We start from the raw sequence: 25,699 nt of genomic DNA on the forward strand, positions 1-25,699 counted from the left end.
TTTCCATAATTTCTGGGTCAAGGAAAAAAGATTGTAACAGAAATTAGAAAATACTTACATTGAAAATTACTCTATGTCAAAGTCGGGGGACACAGCTAACAATTCTTAGAGGAATTTATGATTTCAAATGCAGATATTAGAAAGTAAGAAAGGCTGGAAGTTAATGAGCTAAGCTCCATCTTCAAAAGAGTAGTTACCATTGAGTCCATTCCGACTTAATAACGGGCGACCTCTGAGTGGACTCGAACTACCAACCTTTAGGTGAGCAGCCCAGCGAGTTAACCATTCACACCATCCAGGGACCCCCAAGCTCCAGCTGAATTACAAAAGACCAAAGGGACTTCGAGTAGCTGAGGAAAATAACAGCTGCCTGAGTCCTCATCTCCCAAGCTTTCCCCCAAAACAAAGAGGAACAACAAGGGAAAAATAAAACTATGCCAAAGCCACGCCCTCAGCGTGACGTGAAAACAGAGTGGCCGAACTTCAAAATAACTGTAACTAAATAGAGAACACACCAAAGCCCAGCGCTGAGCTCTCCTGCCCCACCTAACCCCAGAGGAGGAGGGAAGAGGGGAGCTGGCAACTGGGTCTAAGGCTGTCTAGTGCCACCAGCGGAACGACCAAGTCCTTCCGAAGTCTGAAAACACTAAGAAAACGCCCTGGCAGATCAGAGCTCAGACTACTGGGAAGGGAATTAAAAGCATGCGCGATTTGGAGGGACAGTCTTTGAAATGCATAGCTTGGGGACCGTTGAGGGGGGGGAGATGGGGCGGGAGAGAAAAAAAAGACGAAAAAGAGCGAGAAATGCCCTTTGGTAATTGAGTTGAGAAGTGGAAAAGAAGCAAAAGGGGCAAATTTTAGGGTCCTGCAAGACAAAAGCGAGCCAAAAAAAAAAAAAAATCGGAGAACACAACCCCTCCCCCCCCCCACCAAAACAAACACAATCCACTGAAGAATCTGGACTTTGCTATACTGACATAAGAGTGTGCTGTTCAACAAGGAATCTTGAAACACTCCCCAATACCACAAAAATGAACAGGAAAAAGATTTAACAGATCCGTATGGAGCTATTACGAAAAATCAGAAAACAAAATCCAACACACATCAACTGAGGAAAATCCCCACCCCCACCTGAGAAAACAACCCTGAATTCAAAGACACGGTATTCACACAAATTGATCATATATTAGGTCACAAAGAAATCATTAATAAGTTCAGTAAAGTAGAAATATTACAAACAGTATTCACTGAGCACAATGTAATAAAATGAGAAATTAACAAAAACAAAAAGGCACTTCTCCCTGGAAATTTAAACCACCTGCTAGTGAACAACTCTTGAATGAACGACAAAATAAGAGAGATTGTCAGCCAGAGTTGGGGTGGGTGAGTATATGGAACTCTCTATCATCTCTATTGTTCTGGAAATCTAAAACTATACTAAAAAAAAATTTTTTTTTTTAATTCCCACAAAGAAAAACCTAGGTGCACATGGCTTCAGTGGTGAATTCTACCAGACATTTACAGAAAAATACTAAACCTTCACAACTCTTCCAAAAATAGAGAGGAGGGAACAATTCCCAGCTCATTCTATGAGGTCAGTATTACCCTGTTACCAAAATCACAGACATCTCACGAAGAGAAAATTGAAAACCAACATCCCTTATGAATATAGATGCAAAAATCCCCAACAAAATACTCGTAACTGAGTTCAGCAGCATGTAAAAGAAGATCATACACTAAGAGGGATTACCCTAGAAACGCAAAGTTGGTTTAACATACAAAACACATTCAATTTAATACAACACAGCCTTGCTTGCTGAAAGTCAAGAGGACTTGAAGCACTTACTGATGAAGACCAAAGACCACAGCCTTCAGTATGGATTACACCTCAACATAAAGAAAACAAAAATCCTCACAACTGGACCAATAAGCAACATCATGATAAACAGAGAAAAGATTGTCAAGGATTTCATTTTACTTGGATTCACAATCAACACCCATAAAAGCAGCAGTCAAGAAATCAAAAAGATGCATTGCATTAGGCAAATCTGCTGCAAAAGACCTCTTTAAAGTGTTGAAATGCAAAGATGTCACCTTGAAGACCAAGGTGTGCCTGACCCAAGCCATGGTATTTTCTATCGTTCATATGCATGTGAAAGTTGGACAATGAATAAGGAAGGCCAATGAAGAATTGATGCCTTTGTATTGTGGTGTTGGCGAAGAATACTGAATATACCATGGACTGTCAAAAGAACGAACAAATCTCCCTTGGAAGAAGTACAACCAGAATGCTCCTTTGAAGCAAGGATGGCGAGACTGCGTCTTACATACTTTGGACATGTTGTCAGGAGGGATCAGTCCCTGGAGAAGGAGGTCATGCTTGGTAAAGTACAGGGTCAGCAAAAAAGAGGAAGACCCTCAAGAATATGGATTGACACAGTGGCTGCAACAATGGGCTCAAGCGTAACAGCAATCGTGAGCATGGTGCAGAATGGGGCAGTGTTTTGTTCTGTGGTACATAGGACTGCTATGAGTCAGAACCGACTCGATGGCACCTAACAACAATAAATTAATAAAATAGAGGGGAAAAAAACACATGATCATCTTAATAGACAGAAAAAAAGCATTTGACAAGATTCAACACTCTCATGAGAGAAACACTGCACAAACTAGGAATAGAAGGGAACTTCCTCAACCAAGTAAAGGACAACTATAAAATACCCACAGCTAACATCATGCTTAATGGTGAAAATCTGAACCCTCTCCCTGCCCTAAGATCAGGAACAAGACAAGGATGTCGACTCTCACCACTTCTATTCAACATTGTATTAGAGGTTCTACCAGAGTGATTAGACAAGAAAAAGAAAAAAGGCATTCAGATTGGAAAGGAAGAAGTAAAACTATTTTTATTTGTAAATGACGTGATCTTCTATATAGAAAATCCTGAAGAACTCACTAAAAAACTATTAGAACTGATATATGAGCTCAGCAAGGTTTCAGGATAAAAGGGCAATAAAAAAAATCAGTTGGATCTATACACTCACAATGAACAATATAAAAATGAAATTAAGAAAACAATTCCATTTACGCTAGTATCAAAAATAAAATAATTAAAAATGAATTTAACAAAAGAAGTGCAAAACTTGTACACTGAAAACAACAAAACATTGTTGAAATGAATTAAGATCTAAAGAAATGTAAAGACATCCCAAGTTCATGGACCAGGAGATTGAACATTGTTAAGCTGATTTACAGATTCAATGCCATCCCTATCAAAATCCCAGCTGCCTTTTTTTGCAGCAATTGACAAGTCAGTTATTAAATTCATATGGAAATGCAAGAAACCCTGAATAGCCAAAGTAATATTAAAAAAAAAAAAAAGAGCAAATTTGGAAGACTCACACTTCCAGATTTCAAAACTTACTAGGAAGCTTCAATAATCAAGACTGTGCTTTACCGGAATAAGGATAGACAAATAGATTTACAGAAATAGAATTGAGATTCCAGAAATAAATCCATATATTTATGGTCAATTGATTTTCTGTAAGGGTGCCAAGATCACTCAATGGGGAAAAAATAGTGTTTTTATAAAATGGTGTTGGGACAAGTAAATACATACATGCAAATGAATGAAGTTGTACATCTACATTACACCCTACAAAAAAATTAGCTCAAAATGGATCATAGAACTAAATGTAAAAGCTAAAATCATAATACTCTTAAAAGAAAACATAAGAGTAAATTTTCATGACCTTGGGTTAGGAGATGATTTCTTAGATTTAACACCAGAAGCACAAGTGACAAAAGAAAATAATAGATAAATTGGACTTCATCAAAATTAAAAAGTTTTTTTTTATTGCAAAGGGCACCATCAAGAAAGTGAAAAGAAACCACAGAATGGGGGAAAATATTTGCGAGTCATATATCTGATAAGGGACTTGTATCCAGAATATTTAAAGAACCCTTAAAAATGTAGTAATAAAAATATAAATACTCCTTATTTTTAAAAAAGGGCAAAAGATTTGAATAGACATTTCTCCAAAGAAGATATACAAACAGCCAATAAGCACACAAAAAGATGCTCAAAATTGCTCATCATTAATGAAAAACAAATCAAAACCACAATGAGATACCACTCCACACCCACTAGAATGGCTACAATAAAAAAGACAGACAATAACAAGTGTTAGAGAGGATGTGGAAAAATAAGAACCTTTGTGCTTTGCTAGTGGGGATGTAAAATGGTGCAGATGCTTTGGAAAACAGCCTGGCCATCCTCAAAAAATTAAATATGTTGTTTCCATATGATCCACAATTCCACTCCTAGGTATATACCCAAGAGAATTGAAAACACGTTCATGAAAAAACTTGTACATGACGTACATCATGGCAGCATCATTCATAACAGCCAAACAGTGGAAACAACTCAAATGCTCACCAATTGATGAATACATACAGAAATTGTGGTATATTGTACAGTGGAATACTATTCAGTCATAAAATGAAATGGAGTACTGATACTACAACATAGATGAATCTCGAGAACATTCTACGTGAAAGAGGACAGTCACAAAAGACCACATATTGCATGATTCCGTTCCTACAAAATGTCCAAAATAGGTAAATTCATAGAGCCGGAAAGTAGATTTGTGGTTGTCAGTGGCTGTAGATGAGAGAGAAGGAGGAGCGGCTGCTTATAGGTATGGGGATTGTTGATGGGTGATGAAAATGTGCTGAAATTAGATTGCGGTGATGGTTTCACAACTTCGTGAATTTCCTAAAAACCATGGAATTGGACACTTTAAATAGATAAATTATATGATATACAAACTATACCTTCATAAAAATGTTTTTAGAAAATTATAAGAGACTCCTGACCTTGCAAAATAAATCTTAAAACCTAGGAAAAATGGATGATTTCCTGGAGAAATAGAGAATAGCAAAATTTACCCCTTAAAGTTAGAAATCTTAAACAGACCAATATTAATAACAAAAAAAGTGGAGAAAGTCAATTAAGGAACTACCCCACCAAAAAACTCTGGGCCCCGATGGTTTTACAGGGGATGCCTTCTAAATCTTCAAAGACCAAATAGTCCCTTTGCTCTATAAATTTGTCCCAGAATTTCGAAAGTGAAACAAAACTTCCCATTTCTTCTTTTTTTAATTTTATTGTATATATATAACAAAAGTTTTTCTTATTTCTTTTATGAAGCAATCATAATATTGACACCTAAGACAGTATAAAAAAGAAAACTGCACAATGATATCATACATGAATAGTGATGCAAAAATACTAAATAGAATATTAGCAGACAGAATCCAGCACCACATTAAGAAAACAATACACCGTGACCAAGTGTGACTTATTCCAAAAATACAAGTTTGGTTCAATATCAGGAAATCTATTGATATCACAACCATATTAATAGATTTATGGGAAAATATATCTTCATAGATGCTGAAAAAGCCTTAAATAAAATTCAAACCTCTCTTGATGAAAATACTTAAGAAAGTAGGAATTGAGAGATGCGATGCAGTGAACTACTTAATATGGCCCTTCAAGCTATAGTCTAAAGCCAAAAACCCTGGTGTCATATTGGTTAAGAGCTACGGCTGCTAACCAAAAGGTTGGCAGTTCCACCAGGCGCTCCTTGGAAACTCTATGGGGCAGCTCTACTCTGTCCTATAGGGTCACTATGAGTCAGAATTGACTCTATGACAATGGGTCAATGGGTTAGCCATAGTCTTTGTGACTCTCACACAATGATTGTGTGGAATTATGCAAATAAGCTTCTTGTGGCCCATCAAGGGGATTGGGCAGCATTTCTAATAGTGAAAATAAGGTGCATGGCACCCTTGTGGGGGTGGAGCCATGCAAATAAGGTGTATGGAACCCTAAGGAGGGGATTGGCTAGTTTTGCCATCCTACTAAGCTTAAAAGAGAGCCAATTTGAGAGCAAAGAAGGGACCTGACAACCATCAAGAAACAGCTGGGACCCTTCAGCCAAAGATTAGGCAGGCCTGTAAACAAAAAATAACACAGGTAGTTCGACCATGTATATAAGACTAATGGGCACGCCAGCCCAAAACCAAAGATGAGAAGGCAGGAAGGGACAGGAAAATTGGACAAATGAAAATGGGGAACCTGAAGTCGAGAAGGGGAGAGTGTTGACACATCTCGAGGTTGGCAATCAATGTCACAAAACAATTCGTGTATTAATTGTTTAACGAGAAACTAATTTGCTCTGTAAACTTTCACTAAAGCACAATAAAAAAAGAAAGAGTAGGGAGTGGAGCATGTCTTTTGGACCCGGGGTCCCAGTGCTGGGAGTGCCCTAGACCCAGGAGACAGAGAGAGAGAGTTGTAACATTGGAGAGACAGTGAGAGATGGTAAGAAGTGGTAGCAGCAGAGGCAGTAGAACCAGGAGACTGTGCGGTGGGTGTGCCGAACCATGGAGTGAGGGAGAAAAGCTGAGTGCCTTCAAGAAGAAGGCTTATGGGCAGAGTGGGGTGCCTCTGAATACTTATCAGCAGAGCTAAAAGAGCTTTGTAACACTTGCCAGAGCAGGCCAGAGACCCAGCCTCGGCCCTAGGGGACGAAGGCCAGAGAGAGGCCAGCCTGGCTACTGCACAGCTGTGAAGAGGGCTATCCTGATGGAAGAACTATATCCTGAGTGTTCCTGAACCTGAATTGTAACTTGTCACTTCGTTAATAAATCCCATAACTGTGAGTATGGTCTGTGAGTTCTGTGTGCCCATTGCAATGAAGTATTGAACCCAGCAGAGGAGTAGAGAATGCTGAGGCGGGGACACTTGGTGTCAGAATTGTTAAAAAGGTTGGAGAGAGTAGGTGTGTCTGACCTCTGCCTCAGAGGAATCAGCCTTGGGCTGTTGATGCTGGTAATGATTCTCCCCGCCTGGTGAAGTTAGAAGAGGTCAGAGCCCTCCACCACTACGCCATTTTTACAAGATATACTTCCTTACTATGTGTCTTAGTTATCTAGTGCTGCTATAACAGAAATGCCACAAGTGGGTGTCTTTAATGAACAGAAATTTATTTTCTCACAGGAGGCTGGAAGTATGAAATCAGGACGCCGGCTCTACAGGAAGTCTTCTCTGTTGGCTCTGGGGGAAGGTCCTTGTCTCTTCAGCTTCAATTCCTTGACTCCTTGGTGATCTTCATGTGACATGGCATCTATCTTCCCCCATCTCTGCTCTCTTGCTTGCTTGTTTAATCTCTTTTATTTCTCAAAATAGATTGATTTAAGATATAAAACTAAAAAACCAAACCCAGTGCCGTCAAGTCGATTCCGACTCATAGCGACCCTATAAGACAGAATAGAACTGCCCCATAGATTTTCCAAGGAACGCTTGGCAGATTCAAACTGCTGACCCTTTGGCCAGCAGCCGTAGCATTTAACCACTACGCCACCAGGGTTTCTGATTTAAGATATACCCTGCACTAATACTGTCTCATTAATATAACAAAGAAAACTTATTCCCAAATGGGATTACAACCACTACAGGGGTTAGGATATACACACATATTTTGGAGGGAGACACAATTCAATTCATGACAATATTGAGACAGATAAGGTTAACTGTGTGTGGGGGGGGCAGGGGCTGAACAAAAGAGCTTTTTAAAATATTATCATCTAGAAGTTGGGTAAACAGGAACCTACCCTGTCAACATGAGATAGGATTGCGGCAGCCTGTGAATTACTATCTCCTTCTTAGTGTCTTTCTAGTCCCCTCCTCCTTTGCAGGCTTCGTATGCCCAGAGGAGCAGAGTGTGACTGCTGTTTGACCTTCCTTAGCCCTTGGAAGATGGCCATGTAGTGCCGAAGATCAAGTGTGTGTGCTCTATATCCCATAATAAGTGATGCCAAGGGCTGCCGAGAGGACTCCATCCTGAATATCAGCGGGTTCCATCTTAGATTCCAGATGCCTGGCAACCTAATTAACATACACCGCCATTCTGAGAAGTACCTGCCCCTTGAAAGAAGCCCACTAAATAGTCATTACCCTGTTGTCTCCACTGAACCCATATAAGCCCTAGCCTTGCTTCCCTTTTCGAGTCAGTCTTTTGGAGAGGCTTAGATCCCCAGTGACTCCTTTTGCTTGACCCAAGCAAAATAAAGCTTGCTGGAGATAAAGTTTTTCTTTTGCGCGTATTCTTACTTGGGAAAAGACAAGGACCCATTGTGTCAGGTTGGCAATTGGTAACAATATGATTATATTATATTATGTGTATAAGTTATATGTATATTACATATTTAACTTAGCCTTAACACCAGTATCTTACTAAAAGTGGAAACACTAGAGGCATTTCACTAAGTTCAGAAACAAGGCAAGGATGCCTGCTGTCTCTGCTGCTATTCAACATTTAGGTATATTAGTCAAAGCAATTAGATAAGAGAAATAAATTAGAGGTATGTTTTCTTTAGGTTCCATCAAGTCAGCTCAGACTCATAGCAACCCCTATGTACAGCGGAATGAAACGCTGCCCAGTCCTGTGCCATGCTCACAATTGTTGCTAAGCTCGAGCCCATCATTGGAGCCACTGTGTCAATCCATCTCATTGAGGGTAGTCTTCTCTTTTGGTGACCCTCTACTCTACCAAGCATGATGTCCTTCTCCAGGGACTGGTCCCTCCTGATAACATGTCCAAAGTACTGGAAATGAAGTGTCATCATCCTCCCTTCTAAGGAGCATTCTGGCTGTACTCCTTCCAAGGCAGATTTGTTCATTCTTCCGGCAGTCCATCATATATTCAATATTCGTCGCCAACATCATAATTCAAAGGCGTTAACTCTTCTTTGGTCTTCCTTATGCATCATCCAGCTTTTGCATGCAAATAAGGAGATTGAACATACCATGGTTTGAGTCAGGCGCACCTTAGTCATCAAAGTGACGTCTTTGCTTTTTAACACTTTAAAGTGGACTTTTGCAGCAGATTTACCCAATGCAATACGTCATTTGATTTCTGGACTGCTGCTTCCATGGTAAGAATTGGTTAAAAAAAAAAAAAAAAGTAGTAAAACTCTATTTGCAGATATGACAGTACCAGTTGCCGTAGAATAGATTCTGACTCATAGCAACTCTATAGGACAGGGTACAACTGCTTCATAGGATTTCCAAGGCTGTAATATTTACAGATGGAGCCCTGGTGAAACAGTAGTTAAGACCTCGGCTGTTAACCAAAAGGTCAGCAGTTCAAATCCACCAGTCAGTCCTTGGAAGCCCCATGGAGCAGTTCTGCTCTGTCCTATAGGGTCATTATGAGTCGCAATTGACTCAACAGCAACAGATTTTTTTTTTTTTTTAATATTTACAGAAGCTGTCTTGGATAGCTAGTGCTGCTGTAGCAAAAATACTACAAGTGGATGGCTTTAACAGAGACATTTATTCTCTCACAGTCTAGTAGGCTAGAAATCCAAACTCAGGGCATCATCTCCAGGAGAAGGCTTTCTCTCTCTGTTGGCTCTGGGGCAAGGTCCTTGCCATCAATCTTCCCTTGGTCTAGGAGTTTCTCTGGCACAGGGACCCTGGGTCCAAAGGATGTGCTCTGCTCCTGGTGCTGCTTTCTTGGTGGTATGAGGTACCTGTGTCTCTCTGCTCGCTTCACTCTTTTCTATCTCAAAGAGATTGGCTTAAAACGCTACCTAATCTTGTATATCTCATCGATATAACTGCCCCTAATCCATTGCATTAACATCATAGTGATAGGATTTACAGCGCATGGGAAAATTACATCAGATGACAAAATAGTGGACAATCCCACAATACTGGGAATCATGGCCCAGCCAGATTGATACACACACACACACACACATTTAAATAGAAATCATGGGAATTTATCATTTTAGTCTCTCTTACCATCTTAACATTCCAGAAGACATACCATATTGTTAACCATTTACTGTATAATTATCTACTTTTACGTAAAAAGATGATAAAAAGCGTAATTTTTGCATTTTTCAACATCTTTTTTCTAGGAGGAATCGAAGAATTTTACGTAATAGTTATTTCTTGAAGACCCAACCTTTGGTTGCCAGTTTTGAAGGTACTCCAAGGATTCTTTTCTCCTGGTATTCACACCATTGTGCAGTTCCCACCTGCATTGAATAGTGCTGGCCTCTGTAACTAAGCGCATGTTACAGAACTGAAGCGGTGTTGATACACATATTTTTAGGGGACACAATTCAATCCATGACAGAAGCAGACTGCCACATCTCTCTTCCTCAGAGTGGCTGGGGGGTTCAAACCACCCATCTTTCAGTTAGCAGCCAAGCACTTAACCACTTCACTGCCCAAAACCCATTGTTGTCAAGTCGATTCTGACAGGGCTCCTTAGTATGCCTATGAAACCCAAGGGAATAGTGATAAAACTAACTCAAACAATAAATATTTCATTAAGTTGACAGGATATAAAGTTAACACACAGAAATTAATAGTCTTTATATACATATATACAAGCCAGTTAGAAGATGTAATGACAGAAAATTCATTTACAACAGTAACAAACAAGATTGACTACTTAGGAAAAAACTTAACAAGAAATATGCAAAACCTACTGTGGAAAAGGAAACCTCATGGCGTAGTGGTTAAGTGCTATGGCTGCTAACCAAAAGGTCAGCAGTTCGAATCCACGAGGCACTCCTTGGAAACTCTATGGGGCAGTTCTACTCTGTCCTATAGGGTTGCTATGAGTCAGAATCAACTCAACAGCACTGGGTTTGGTTTTTTGGTTTATGCATATAAAACAAACACTTCCAAACCACACAATGTTTTCATGAGCAGCACAGAGTAGTGCATGCGTTTGTTTTTAATGCAATAGACTTTATGGCAGTCTGTTCTTAAGTATGGGCTGTCCATAATTCAGATATTCTTAACCCGAGGACTTACTGTATGTACTCACTATGTGAAAAATGACATATAAAAACTTACTCATTCATTGTTTATAATAGTAAAAGTGAAAGGAACAGCCTGAATATCTGTCGGTAGAGTACTGTATTGGTTAAATTAACTACAGTAAATCTATAGACAAGAATAAAGGTGGGTAAAAGAAAAAAAAAAAAAAAATATGTGTTTCACTTTAAAAATATTTCCTTAATCAAACTATACCAGGAATAAGAGATCTGTGTTAGGCTCTAAATTGATGTTAAGAAAGTTTGTAGTTTAACAACCCCTTGTAAATTTTTCCTTCCTTCCCCTGCAACCCCTTTAATGTGAAACCATTTGCATTTATTTACTATGTCTGTTAAATATCCCGTTGTTTGGCCTGCAAAGCAGAACATGCGCTGCAGTCTGTATTGAGCACATATTTCTTCATTCCTCAAAGTGAAATTATTCTTCCAATAAAATTGTTTAATTTCTATCAGAGCATCAGCCTAGTGTTCTAGGATAGAAAGAAAAACTCAACATTATGAAGATGTCAGTTCTTCCTAAATCGAGTCATAGATTTAATGCAATCCCAATAAAAATACCAACAAGGTTTTTTATAGAATTAGACAAATTGATATTAAAGGTCATATGGAAAAACAAACATACAAGATTAGCCAGAAAGATACTGGGTGGGGGAAGAGGAACGGAACTAAGAAGAAAGATTTGAGAGCCAGCCTCCAAGATGGCCCCTAATGATCCCTTCGTCCTGGTATTCTCTTCCTTGTATAGTCCCCTTCCACATTATACCAAGGTTGGTCTGTATGACCAAAACAGAAAAAGTGATATATGTCACTCCTAGGTTAAAAAAGGTTCCATCATGGGCTCTCTCTTAGATCATTCACTCTGAGGGAAGCCATGTTGTGAGGAGTCCCATGGAGAAGGCCATATGGGAGGAACTGACATCTCCAGCCAGTGAGGAACTGAGGCCTGTCCACAACCACATTACTGAGCTTAAAGCTGATCCTTCAGGCTTCAGCCTCAGCTGAACGTCGAGACGACTGCAGTCCTGGCTAATGGCTTGAATGCAACCTCACGAGAGATCCTGAGCCAGAATACCCAACTACGCCACTCCCAGATTCCCAGTGCTCAAAAACTGTGTGAAATATTAAAGGAGCCATGGTAGCGCAGTGGTTAAAGTGCTCAGTTGTGAACCGAAACTCGGCGGTTCAAACCCACCAGGCACTCTGTGGGAGAAAAATGTGGCAGTCTGCTTCCGTGAAGATTTACAGCCTTACAAACCCTATGGGGCAGTTCTGCTCTGTCCTATGGGGTCATTATGAGTCAGAATTGACTCGATGGCAGTGGGTTTGGTTTTTTTGTGGTTGCGTTGTTTTTTGGTTTTTTATCAACTCAACCAGCTGCCACCAAGCTGATTCCGACGCATGGTCCATAGGGTTTTCAGTGGCTAATTTTTGGGAAGTAGGTTACCAAGCCTCTCTTTCAAGGCACCTCCAACCTTTCAGTGAGCAGCTGAGCAAGTTAACTGTTTATACCACCTTTGCTGTTGTTAGTTGCTGTCTAGTCAGTGTGAACTCATGGTGACCTTATGTATAACACAATGAAAAATTGCCCAGTCGTGCACCATCCTCATAATTGATGGTATATTTGAGCCTATTTTTGCAGTTATTTTGCACCACCTGTTGTTGCTGTTGTGTGCTGTTCTGACTCATAGTGACCCTATAGGACAGAGTAGAGGTGCCCCATAGTATTTCCTAGACTGTGATCTTTACGGAAGCAGATCACCAAGTCTTTCTCCCATGGAGCCAATTGTGAGTTTGAACCAACAACCTATTGGTTAGCAGCAGGGCACTTAATCACTGTGCCACCAGAGCTCCTTTTGCACCACCTAGGGACTCCTAAAACACACTATAAAACCTTTTATAATTAACACAGTGCTGGTGCATGAGTAGACAAATAAACCAGTGGAATGGACTAGAAGCCTAATAATAGACTCTAGCACACATGAGAATTTAGCATACGAAAAAGCACAGTAGGCATTTCAACTCAAGGGTCCAAAGACAGACTTAATAAATAGTGCTAGGACAACTATGCAAAGATTTGGACAAAGATAAAATTAGACCCATACCTCACACTAAAAAACCAGACATGAGAATAACTCTAATTGGATCAGGGATGTAAATGTAAAATATGAAACCATATGTCTTAGTTACCTAGTGCTGCTATAACAGAAATACCACAAGTGGGTGGTTTTAATGAACAGAAATGTATTTTCTCACAGTTTAGGAGGCTAGAAGTCCAAATTCAGGGCACCGGTTGTAGGGGAAGGCTTTCTCTCTCTCTGTCAGGTCTGGAGGAAGGTCCTTGACTCTTGTGAGCTTCTGCTCCTGGGCAATCTTCATGTGGCTTGGCATCTCTCTTCCCCCATCTCTGCTCTCTGGCTTGCTTGTTTAATCTCTTATATCTCAAAAGAGAGTGACTCAAGATACACCCTACACTTATCTGGTCTCATTAACATAATGAGACCACCCATTCCCAAATGGGGTTATAACCACAGGCATAGAGGTTAGGATTTGTAACACATATTTTCGGGGGACACATTCAATCCACACCACCAAACAAGTACTAGAAGAAAATATGGGTGAATTCCTCTTTAACCTTTGAGTAGGCAAGGCTTTCTAACTGTAATTCAAAATCCAGAGACAATAAAAAGAAAAGATTAATACATTTGACTCACTAAAAATGAAAAAAAAAAAAAAGTTGCATGACAAAAACACCCTAGATGCCACAAAGACACCTGGCAAACTAGAAGAAAATATTTACAACATGTTATCATTGATATAGGAAAAACTATTACAAATTGAGGGACGAAGGACCAAAGCCTTGATTTAAAAAAAAGGGGAAAAGATATGAACAGAAAAAAAAGATATTAAAATGGCCCTCAAACGTATGAACAAATGTTCAAACTCATTTGCAACTAAAGAAATGCAGACTAAAACCCTGAAATCCCTTCCTTCACCCATCAAATTGGCAAAAATTAAAGAGGCTGACAATGCATTCTGTCAGCGAGACCGTGGGAAAACAGATCTCCTATATTGCCAGGGGAACTGGCACAACCCTTCTGTAGGGAAATTTGGAAATACTTAGCATGTATCGGAAATACTTAGATGTTGCTTTTGACCAAGCAATCCCACTTACAGGAATTTACCATAAAGATACACTCCCAATGGTATAAAAATACGTAGGCACAAGATTACTCACAAAGTATTAATAATTGCAAATTATTGAGAGAGCCTTTACATACTACGCATGCTAGCAGATTGATGAATACCCTCAAGTGCACCCACTCAATGAAGTACGATGCGATGCAGCATTCTGAAAAATGAGGAAGAGCTCTATTAACCGACAGAGAGTTGTTTCCAGGATATGTTGTTAGGTGCAAGAAAGCAGCTCTGGTTATGCTATCCTTCACGTAAGAGGAAAGAGGTTTTAAGAAAATATACATATTATCTGCTCATTTGTGCAAAAAGAAATCCAGGAAGGATAAACCAGAACAAATGGCGTTTATTACCCATATGGGGTGGGTAAGAATGAGGCAGAAAGAATCATGGGATGGGGCTGGGACTGAAGAGGTGAGGGAAGAGTGACACTTCTCTGAGTCCACCTTTTTGTACACCTCTGACTCTTAGACCCAAGGTAATGTTTCACCTACCCCCCAAAATCAATTAATTAATTCAGCTAGGAGGGTGTGTGGGATGGCCCAGAAAGGAAAATAGTAATACATGAACCAAACTGTATTAAAACTAACAAAGCACACTGGAGGGAGTGGGGTAGAAAATAACTAACTTAAGTAACTTTGGAAAATGGCATTTTGACTATGTACTTTAAGGCAAAATATAAAACTACTTTAATTAGTAAACACTGAACACAAGTATTATACGCTAATTAGTAAATTTGTTTCTCAAGGAGATATGGGTAGAAATTCTGAAACTATTTCATGTATGTACTTATATTGAACAAATCATTACTACTGTATGTTTTCACAAATAACACAACCACATAAGTAATCCACCCCCCTCCATATAACCTGCAGCATAGTGCACTTATGAAAATAGCCAGGGTGGGGGGGAGGTTGGCAAAAAAACTTATAATGCGTGTGTTATTTGCATAAAAATACAGTATGTTGTGGCTAATGAAAGCCAGGTTTCTCACTGTCAGAGAAAGCAGTCACAAATAAGGAAAGGAGGAAAATTAGAATGAACTCTGTGGTGCTGGACTGGAATCAGAGGTATAACTATGAACTCACGGTTTTAGTGTATATACAGATGGACAGATACAGGAATAAACAGATGTGTGTGTGTGTCTGTGTGTATATACATGCATATATTTCTTCCTCTACCACTGAGATGATCTAGAGGCGATTACGCTCCAGTAGCAATGGGCACACTCAAAACTTAAATCTTGGTTTTTAAATTCCATTCTCCAATAAAAGGAACCAGGGATCTTTGGAGAAATGGTGCATTTCAGGCTTGGGACTGAGATGATACAAGATGAGTCTGGAACATCATGTGGTGACAGAAAGAAAGAAGTGCTCAAAAAATAAGGGGCTGGGAAACTAATTTGCTCTAAAGCACAATAAAAAAAAAAAGAAGAAGAAGATAGGGAACTTCCACTGGAATGTAAATCTATGCACTGCTTTCTTCATCAAGAAAGTCTACGAAAAAAAATATCAGCTGAACCAGAAAAAAAAAAATAAGGGGGACATGTTGCAACTTGAAAGGTTAGATAGGAACCTTAGAGGATAGTGGGTTTATATTAATGAGGGAGGAAAACCCATGGCCACTGAGTTGGATTCACACCAACCCTACAGGACAGACTAGAACTGCCCCATAGGTTTCCAAGGAGTGGCTGGTGGATTGAAACTGCTGATCTTTTGGTTAGCAGCCGAGCTCTTAACGACTTCACCACCAGGGCCCCAATGAAGGAGGAACAACTCAGAAAAGGAGAGTGAGAATGGTTGCACAACTCAAAGAATGTAAACAATGTCACTAAATTGTACATGTAGAGACAATTGAATTGGAATATGTTTTGCTGTGTATATTCTCAACAACAACAAAATAGATAAAATTTAAAAGAAGCTAAGAAAGAAATAAGGAGTCACCACCACCACTACCCACTGCTGCTGAGGGGATCCCAACTCATAGAGACCCTACAGGAGAGAGCAGAACTGCCCCATAGGGTTTCCAAGGAGCACCTTGTGGATTTGAACTGCTGACCTTTTGGTTAGCAGCCATAGCTCTTAACCACTATGCCACAAGGGTTTCGGAAACAAGAGGTACATATCAAATTACCATCAAAGTCTTATCAAAAGACAAGCACCAACTGGAAGGAGCTCCCAAGGGCCAAAGCTGGGACAATTTGAGGAACAAAATAATGATAGTAATGGATTATTACTCTTAGAATAAAATAAACATCTACAAGTCCATACTGGTATAAGCAGATAAATAAGTAAATTGGGGCGGGGGGTTGAGAAGACAGCTCTTCCTTGCAGAAGAAATCTGGTAAATAAAAGTAGGAGGAATGATGGAAATAGAAAATCATCATTAGGCAAACACTACAATAATAATCATTGCAGGCATGAATCATTGAAGGATGTTAAAATTAGTGGATAAAAGTATGATGAGAAGCAAGTTGTTTGCATAGGTCAAAGTAGCTCCCCACAAGATTTACAATTACGAAGGGAAAAAAGAGTAACTTTACAGTGGAGAAACTTGGCAGATACTGCCTTAGCTAAGTGATCTAAGTTAATAACACAGTAATAATACATACTGACATCAGCACCATCCAATGCGATGCACTGAGAGAGCACAGCGTGACTTCTACAGTCTTCTTGCCAAAAATGAATAAATGCAAACTAATCATTATGCAACATCAGACAAATCCATATGGAGAGACATCTACAAAATAACTCGCCAGTACTCTTTGAAAGTGTCCAGTTCATGAAAGAGAAATTTGTCCCAGGTTGGAAGACACTGAGGAGCCATGAGAACTGTAGTAGCCGGCCTCCAAGATGGCTCCTCAATGACACCCACATTCTGGTATTCATGCTCTTGTGTAGTCCCCCTTCCACACGGAATAGGGTTGACCTGTGTACCCATAGGGCATTGTAGAAATGACAGAGTGTGACTTCTGAAATGACATCATAAAAGACTTTGCAGGTTTCACTGTCCCTGGGAGAAACCAGCTGTCATGCCATGAGGCCACTCAAGCATTACCATGGAGAGGCCCCATGGTGGGAAACTGAGAACTTCTGCTAACAGCTATGTGAGTGAACTGTCTTGAAAGCAGATCCTACAGTCCCAGTCAAGTCTTCAGATGACAGCAGCCCTGGGTGACATCATGATTATAACGTCATCAGAGACCCTGGATGAGAACGACTCAGCTACCCCAAATTCCTGAACCAGAGAAAGTTTGAGATAATAAGTGTTTGCTGTTTAAAGTTGCTAAGTTTTGGGGTAATTGTTACCCAACAGTAGATAACTAATACAGCAATTAAATGCAATTTGGAATCCTGGATTGGACCCTCGACCAGAAAAAAAAAAAAAAAATCACTGTTGGAAAAATTAAAACAAGGCCTTTAGATTAGTTAAAAATACTACACGGATGTTAATTTCCTAGTTTCAATAACTGTCCCAGGGTTGCGTAAGAAATTAGCATTAAGAGAAGTTGAGTAAAGGGTATACTCAACTCTCTGCATCATTTTTGCAACTTTCTGTAAGTCTGTTAATCTTTTATTTCAAAATATGTAACATTTAAAAAGAGCAGCAAAATAATACCTAATGAAAGTAGAAGGAATAAAATAATAAAGTTAAGAGTGGAAATTAATAAAATAGAAAACATGTAATGGAAAGAATCAGAAAAGTCAAATTTTGCTTTTTGAAAAGACCAAAAAAATTGACAAACTTCTGGTATGATTAATCCATAATAATTGTTTAAAAGGGAAGGCACACTAATTATCACAGGAATGCAAAAGGAAATATAACTACAGATGTTAATTTTTTAAATGAGGATATTATGATCAATTTTATGACAACTTTTGAAAATTCATGTGAAAAATGGACAAATCCTCATACAAAAATATTACTGACTCAAAAAAAAAAAAAAAAACTGGCTCAAGTAGAAATAGAACACCTGATTGGCCCTATAACATTAAAGAAATTGAATCAGCAGAAAAAAATCTTAACCACAAAGAACATTTCACAACTATATGGCTCCACCTGTAAGATTTACCAAACATTCAAAGAACAAATAATTCTATCATGTACAAATGCTTCCAGTGTATAACAAAAAGGACCATCCCCCACAGCTGTCTTAAGGGTAGTATAACCAAAAAAAACCAAACCCACTGCCGTCGAGTCGACTCCGACTCATCGCGACCCTATAGGACAGATTAGAACTGCCCCACAGAGTTTCCAAGGGTAGCATACTAGATCCCAAACCTAATGAAGACTGCGTAAGAAAGAAAAATTACAGGCAAATATAGCTCATAAACAGAGATGCAAAAATCCTAAAACAATTATCAGCAAACTGAATCTAGTAACATATAGAAAAGATAACACATCATGACGTACTTGGATTTACTCAAAGAATGTAAGGTTAGTTTAATATTATTAGAAAATTTAATTCATGTAGTTTATACCTTTAACAAGGAGTCCCTGGGTGGTGAAAACAGTTAAGTGCCTGGCTACTAACTGCAAGGTTGGCAGTTCGAATCCACCCAGAGGTGCCTCAGAAGAACGCTCTAGAGATCTGCTTCCGAAAGGTCACAGCCATGAAAGCCCTATGGAGTGTAGTTCTACTCTGCAACACATAGGGTCACCATGAATCAGAATGGACTTAACAGCAATTGGAAAACACCTTTAACAGATCAGAGGTGAAATCTTGCATCATCTTACCACAGAGCGTGCATCTTGCTGTGCCCAGTGAAATATCCCACGGTGCATATCATACCCGTAGGGCTGAGAACAGCAGCGGGGCAGCGGTGGGTAAAAAGTCATCTGAGCCAGGGGTTGATATGGGCTCTAAATATTGGGAGTTTATCTGGAGTGCAGTCAGGGTGGCTCTGAGGAGGCAAATCCTTTCCATCCTTAGCTTGAACATTTTTTGTAAACATGTTCATAAGAAAATAACCACCTGGGTTTATGAGCAAAATAATGAGTTTTAAAATAATAAAATTTGGGATAGTGGTGTCTTTGAGGACCTCTGCATCCTCAGCATCTCTATCTACCCTGCCCAGCCGAGAGCAGGCCGCCATTATCTCTCCCCTGGCTGCCAGTCAGCTGCCTGACCACTTCCTGCTCTGATCCTGCTCCCCTCCTCCTCTGTCCATCTCTGGACTGTGGCCACGGTGATTTCATCCAGTGCACATCTGCTCCACTGCTTAAACCTCTCAGTGCCTTCCCACTGCCCCTAATATGAACCCTAAAACCTTTGAGATCCGACCGCCTCTTCAGACTCATTTTCTGCGGCTCTTAGCCTCGCTCTCCAAGCCCCAGTCACCTGGCTTCTGTTATGTTTCCTTAAATATACCCTAGCTATTATGGATTGAGTGGTGTCCTGGTGGCACAGTGGTTAAGCTTTCAGCTGCTAACTATAAGGTGGGCAGTTCAAATCCACCAGCTGCTCTTTGGAAACCCTATGGGAGCAGGTCTACTCTGTCCTATAGGGTCACTATGAGTCAGAATTGACTTGATGGCAATGGGTTTGGTTTTTTTGTTTTTGTTTTGGTTATGGATTGAATTGTGTCCCCCAAAAATATGTGTTGAAAATCCTAACCCTTATACCTGTGGAGGAGCCCTGGTGGCCCAGTGGTTAAGAGCTTGGCTGCTAAGTCAAACGTTAGCAGTTTGAATCCACCAGCTGCTCCTTGTAAACCTGGATGGGACGGTTCTACTCTGGCCTGTGGGGTTGCTATGAGTCGGAATTGACTCCACGGCAACGGGTTTGGTTTGGTTTTATACCTGTGGTTATAATCCCATTTGGGAATGGGTTTTCTTTGTTGTGTTAATGAGACAGTGTAGGGTTGTGTTTTAAGTCAATCTCTTTTGAGACATATAAGAGATTAAACATGCAAGGAAGCACGCAGAGATGGGGGAAGATAGATGCCAAGCCACAAGATGATCGCCCAGAAGCAGAAGCTCAGAAGAGACAAGGACTTTTCTTGAGAGCCAAAAGAAACAGAAAGACTTCCCCTAGAGCCAGCACCCTGGATTCAAACTTTTAGCCTCCTAAACTGTGAGAAAATAAATTTCTGTTTGTTAAAGCCACCCACTTGTGGTATTTCTGTTATAGCAGCACTAGATAACTAAGTCACGAAACTTTCAGGCTAAAGGATCCTCGCATTGATCCTTATTCCCTTCTCCCCTCCTCCCCCCTACTCTTCAGTCATCTTTTTTATTTCCTCTTAAAATCACTTCCTTATCTCATTTGCCATTACTTTTTATTATTCATTACCAGGCATGGCCCTTGAAAACCTCCCTCCCTTACAATTGGCTTCACTCTCTACTCCCCTGACTCCCAGCAAAATGCAGATCTCCAGAGAACTCCAAGAGCTCCTTGGGGGTGGCAGAGACACAAGATGGAAGGAGCCTGGGTCCCTGAACAACCAGGTGGAAGCCTACCCTCTGATTGCTCCTCTCTCTATCAAAGACACCTGTCGCAGCATAAAAATTACACCAAAACTTTGTGGTTTAAAAAAAAAAAATTATTATCTCATAGCTTCTGTAGGTCAGGAATTCAGGAGCAGCTTAGCTGGGTGGTTCTGATTCATAATCTCTCATGAGGCTTGCAGTCAAGATGTTGGCCAAGACTAGTCATCTGAAGGCTTAACTTGGGCTGGAGGATCCTCTTCCCATGTGGCTCACTCACATGGTTGTTGGCTGGAAGCCTCAGTTCCTTGACACATGGTCCTGTCCATGGGGCTGATTGCATGTCTTCATAACATGATGACTGGTTTCCCCCAGAGCAAATAATGAGAGTCTTGGTTACCTAAAACAGAAATACCACAAATGGATGGCTTCAACAAGCAGTTTATTCTTTTACAGTCTAGTAGGCTAGAAGTCCAAATTCAGGGTGTCAGCTCCAGGGGAAAGCTTTTCTCTCTGTCTGCTCTGGAGGAAGGTCCTTGTCATCAAACTTTCCCTGGTCTAGGAGCTTCTCTGCACAAGAACCTCTGGTCCAAAGGACACGCTCTGTTTCCGGTGCTGCTTTCTTGGTGGTATGAGGTCTCCCACTCTCTGCTCACTTCCCTTTTGTCTCTTGTATTATAAAAGTTGGTGCAGGCCACACCCCAGGGAAGCTCCCTTTACATTGGTTGAGGGATGTGACCTTAATAAGGGTGTTACGATCCCACCCTAATACTCTTTAACATAAAATTACAATCACAAAATGGAGGACAACCACACAATACTGGGAATTATGGCCCAATCAAGTTAACACATATTTTGGTGGGACACAATTCAATCCATGACAATGAGAGAGCAATCAGGAATCCAAAATGCCTTTTATAACCAGGTCTCCAAGTCTCACACCATCACTTTCTCTTTATTCTACTCATTAGAAATGAGTCACTAAGTCCAGCCCACATGCAAGCAGAGGGGAACTAAGCTGCATCTCTCCAAAGGAGGAGTATGAAGAACATATGGACTTACCATAAAACCATCACCCCTGAAAAGCTCCAACCCTGGTTGAACCCTTCCATCTGCCTTCTTGATATTGGCACTGAGGAGAAAAGAGATCAGATAACCAGAAGATTGTTGCAAACAAACCTCCTTGGGCACTCACGCGCCCAGGCAATCCTATTGCAGTTCTCTAGTACATAATTCTGAAGTAATTATGTCACAACTTCTCCTCAATCGATCCTCACACCTCCAAGGCCCTTTCCCTCCCCTCTCCTGCTCTCCCATACTACCTGAATCTGCACCTGTACTCACCTTCTCTGCCTTCCCTCCTGCTGAAAACCAAAACCAAACCCATTGCTGTGGAGTTGATTTTAACTCGTAGTGAGTCTGTAGGACAGAGTAAAACTGCCCTGTAGAGCTTCCAGGGAGCACCTGGCAATTCGAATTACCAACCCTTTGATTAGCAGCCATAGCACTTAATCACTATGCCACCAGGATTTCCTCCCTCCTGCTAAGATGGAAGAAATGTCTCTTCTCCTTTCAAAGGTTCTGAATCCTCCTTGTCTGCTCCGCCTCCCCCCACCTCTTTATTTCTCAAAATCATCACTTCTCTGTGTGTTTCCTTGTTTAGTTGTTGTTATGTTGTGTCATTTGTTTGCTTGTTTTGGTGAAAATATACGCTACAAAACATATACCCCTTCAACAATTTTTACATGTATTGACAATGGTGACATTCTTCACGTGTCACCATTCTCACTCTCTGCCCCTATTTTTTCACCGCTTTAACTTATACTCCTTGCTTAGCTTTTGTTTTTCACAGACTGCAAGCTCCCTGAGGGCAGGGCTTTTTGTCTATTGCATTCACTGAGGCAGTCTAGTTTATGGTGGGCACTCAACTGAGTGAATGGAGGGAGGGAAACTCCATTCATTCTAACAGGAAGGAAGAATGAGGTGGCAGAAGCAATTAGGAGAGGTGGGAGGAAGGTGTGTGCACCGAATTTCTTGCACCGAGCAAGAAGGCCCATGAAGGCAGACTGTGTTGTTTTGCTTACCACTGAGTTCTCAGCATCCAGCCTGTGCCTGACACATAAACAAAAAAACCCCCAAAAAACCAGACTCGTGGCTGGCAGGTTGGTTCCATCTTCCTGTGACCCCATGTGTTACAGGGTAGAACCGAGCTGTATAGGGTTTTTTGGGCTGTAATCTTTATGGAAGCAGATTGCAAGGGCCTTCTTCTGAGGCACCTCTGGGTTGGTTGGAACCACCAACCCTTCAGTTAGTAGCCAAGAGCTTAACTGTTGGCACCACCCAGAGACTCCTGGTACATAATATGCTTTTGTAAATGTGTGCCCTGTTGGCATTTTTTTTTTGGCACAGTGGTTAAAGCACTTGGCTGCTAACTGAAAGGTAGGCGATTCAAACCCACCAGCCACTCCACTGGAAAAAGATGTGGTGGTCTGCTTCCGTAATGATTAAAGCCTTGGAAGCCCTATGGGGCAGTTCTACTTTCCTATAGGGTCACTATGAGTCACAATCAGCTGGATGGCAATGGGCTGTTGTTTGTCGTAAATGTGTACTGACTGGCTGGGCACCAGCTGATTCTCCAGGACCCCACCTTGTTACCGCCAATGCCTTCCTTTCTCTGTACTTGGGTGATGAGGCTACAGTCATCTGCCAGCTTGACTGGGGCTGGCGGATCCCCTTCCTCACATGGTAGCTCACTCGCATGGCTGTTGGCTGGAGGCCTCAGTTCCTCACCACATGGACCTGTCCATAGAACTGATTGAGTGTGTTCCCATGACTGGGGGCTGGCTTCCCCCCGAGCAAGTGATCTGTGAGAAAGCAGGAATTCAAAATGCCTTTTATAATTAGGTGTCCGAGTCTCACATCATCACTTTTTCTTTAGAAGCCAGTCACTAAGTCCAGCCAACACGCAAGGGGAGGGCTGAGGGTCCAGGATCTATCTTCAACCTGCCCCTGTGTTCTATTTCCCTGTCACAGATGACCAGGCTGGCCTGAGTTAAAAGTCCTGACATGGTCTACCACTTGGCTGCCTGTCCCCCGCAGAGGGGAGAGGCTTGGGCTTCCTGTCCCTGCCCTCTGAGGACACCCAGGCTTGATAACTTTCAGACCATCAGGCAGCCTGGCTTTGCTCAGAAATTTCTGGCAATGACTCAGCCCCAGACATGTTTCTGGGGGGATGGGATCCACCATAGCCGTGGAAGAGTTAGGTCTAGACGGTGGGGCCTGAGAGCTCACAGACTAAATTCCTCAGCCTCTCCAAGCCTGTGTTCTCATCAACAAAATGGCGAGTTGTCTGGGAGAACGAGAAAACCAACATGCTGAAAAGTGCAGAGGGTGTGAGTGGGGCTGTGAGGCCACACTGCCTGGGTTTGAATCCTGTGCAAATCTTAGGAAAGTTAATCTCTCTGTACCTCAGTTTCCTCACCTACGACCCCGTTCTGTTGCCAGTCAATTTTGACTCACAGTGGCCCTACAGGACAGAGTAGAACTGCCCCACAGGGTTACCAAGGAGCAAATGGTGGTGGACTCGAACTGCCAACCTTTTGGTTAGCAGCCGAGTTCCTAACCACTACGACACCAGGGCTAACATTAGTACCTGGCTCATAAGACTGAGGACTAAAATGGCGCCTGATATCCTGTACACACTGGATGTGTGATTGTTCTTATAATTTATAGCACCTGAGTAGTTTTTTCTTTTTAAGTAGTCATTTTTGTTACTCTGAGCCCTGCCCTGGTGGAGGTCACAGACACAGACGCGATTACAATATAGGATCATACTGGGCTGCGTTCAGTCGAGTCAATAGCTGTAGGCACCAAGAGGAGAGAAAGAGTCACCCAGCTTCCTGGCTGACACTGGAAGGGTCTTTGGGCGTGCACTAAGGGTTTTCTGGCAAACAGGAGAGGGAATAGCACCCTGCACAAATGGAGGAGCAAATGCAAAGACAGCTAGGCTGGAGGGGCAGCAGAGTTTGGGAATGGGACGAGCTAAGTTTGCCTGCAATGCAAAATACATGACAGGGAGTGGGGAGGTGACCTGAAAGTAGATGATGCAGGGCCCTGAATGCTAGCTTATGAAGTGTGGCCTCGGTCAGAGCAGCGAGCCTCCTCCCAGCTGCATTCCTGGACTACAGAGTTTGGAATGGTAAAAACCTCGTGTTCCACAACGCATAATCCCTGATGGAGCAGGAGAAAAGTGGGATGCAGATCTCAAATTCTTGTAAAAAAAAAAAAGACCAAGCTTAATGGTCTGACTGAGACTGGAGGAAGCCTAGCAGTCATGGTCCCCAGGCCCTTTGTTAGCCCAACATTGGAACCATTCCCAAAGCCAACTCTACAGACAGGGATTGGACTGGACTACCAGATAGACAATGATACTAGTGAGGATTGAGCTTCTTGGCTCAAGTAGACACTTGAGACTATGTGGGCAACTCCTGCCTGGTGACAAGATGAGAAGGCAGAGGGGGACAGGAGCTGGTTGAATGGACATGTGGAATACAGGGTGGAGAGGAGGAATGTGCTTTCTCATTAGGGGGAGAGCAGCTAGGAGTACATAGCAAGGTGTGTATAACTTTTTGTTTGAGAAACTGACTTGATTTGTAAACTTTCACTTAAACCACAATAAATAAATTAAAAATTAATTAAAAAATTAAAAAAAACCCACATGTTCCAGATGTGAGTTCGCTTCCTCCCACAGCTGCAATTGTGTGAGACTTCAACTTGGAAGCGAATTAAACGGGGATAGGGACGGTGTCCTTCGTCGAGACATCCCTTCTGCTGGGGTGGTTCCAGTGGGTATGGTGTGGTTCTGAAACCAGCTGATCCACGGAGGCTTCTGTGTCTCTGGATTGCAGCCATCACCTCACTTGAACAGCTGTGGAGGCACCACCTGCAACATGCCACCTCCAGTAGATCTGGCAGGGGCTTTGCCCAGGAAATGTCTTACAAGAACCCAGCAGACTGTCCCCTTGTCCTCCAGGAAGCTGCTGGCCTTTGGGTCCTTGATTCTGCCATATCCCTCCATCAACTGCCAGGCCCAAGACTGTCCACCCATCCAACCATCCATCCATTCACTTCTTCAACACTCACTGAG

General features: G+C 41.5%; 1 long non-coding RNA gene across 3 annotated transcripts in view; it reads right to left on the minus strand.

The window, feature by feature from the left end:
- Positions 1–25,699, minus strand: part of LOC111753183 (uncharacterized) — a 53,905-nt gene that overhangs the window by 3,506 nt on the left and 24,700 nt on the right. The window contains exons 3-5 of one of the 3 annotated variants that reach the window (XR_002788070.2): positions 21,616–21,685; positions 18,862–20,953; positions 12,767–18,766 (exon numbers count right to left, since the gene is read on the minus strand). This is a non-coding gene — a long non-coding RNA (uncharacterized LOC111753183). Of the gene's footprint in view, positions 1–58; positions 20,954–21,615; positions 21,686–25,699 lie in introns of those variants that run through there. The other 2 variants (XR_010322407.1, XR_010322406.1) reach the window with 2 other exon arrangements.

The sequence above is a fragment of the Loxodonta africana genome, chromosome 7 (genome assembly GCF_030014295.1).
Source record: "Loxodonta africana isolate mLoxAfr1 chromosome 7, mLoxAfr1.hap2, whole genome shotgun sequence".
In the NCBI taxonomy this organism is placed as follows: Eukaryota; Metazoa; Chordata; class Mammalia; order Proboscidea; family Elephantidae; genus Loxodonta; species Loxodonta africana.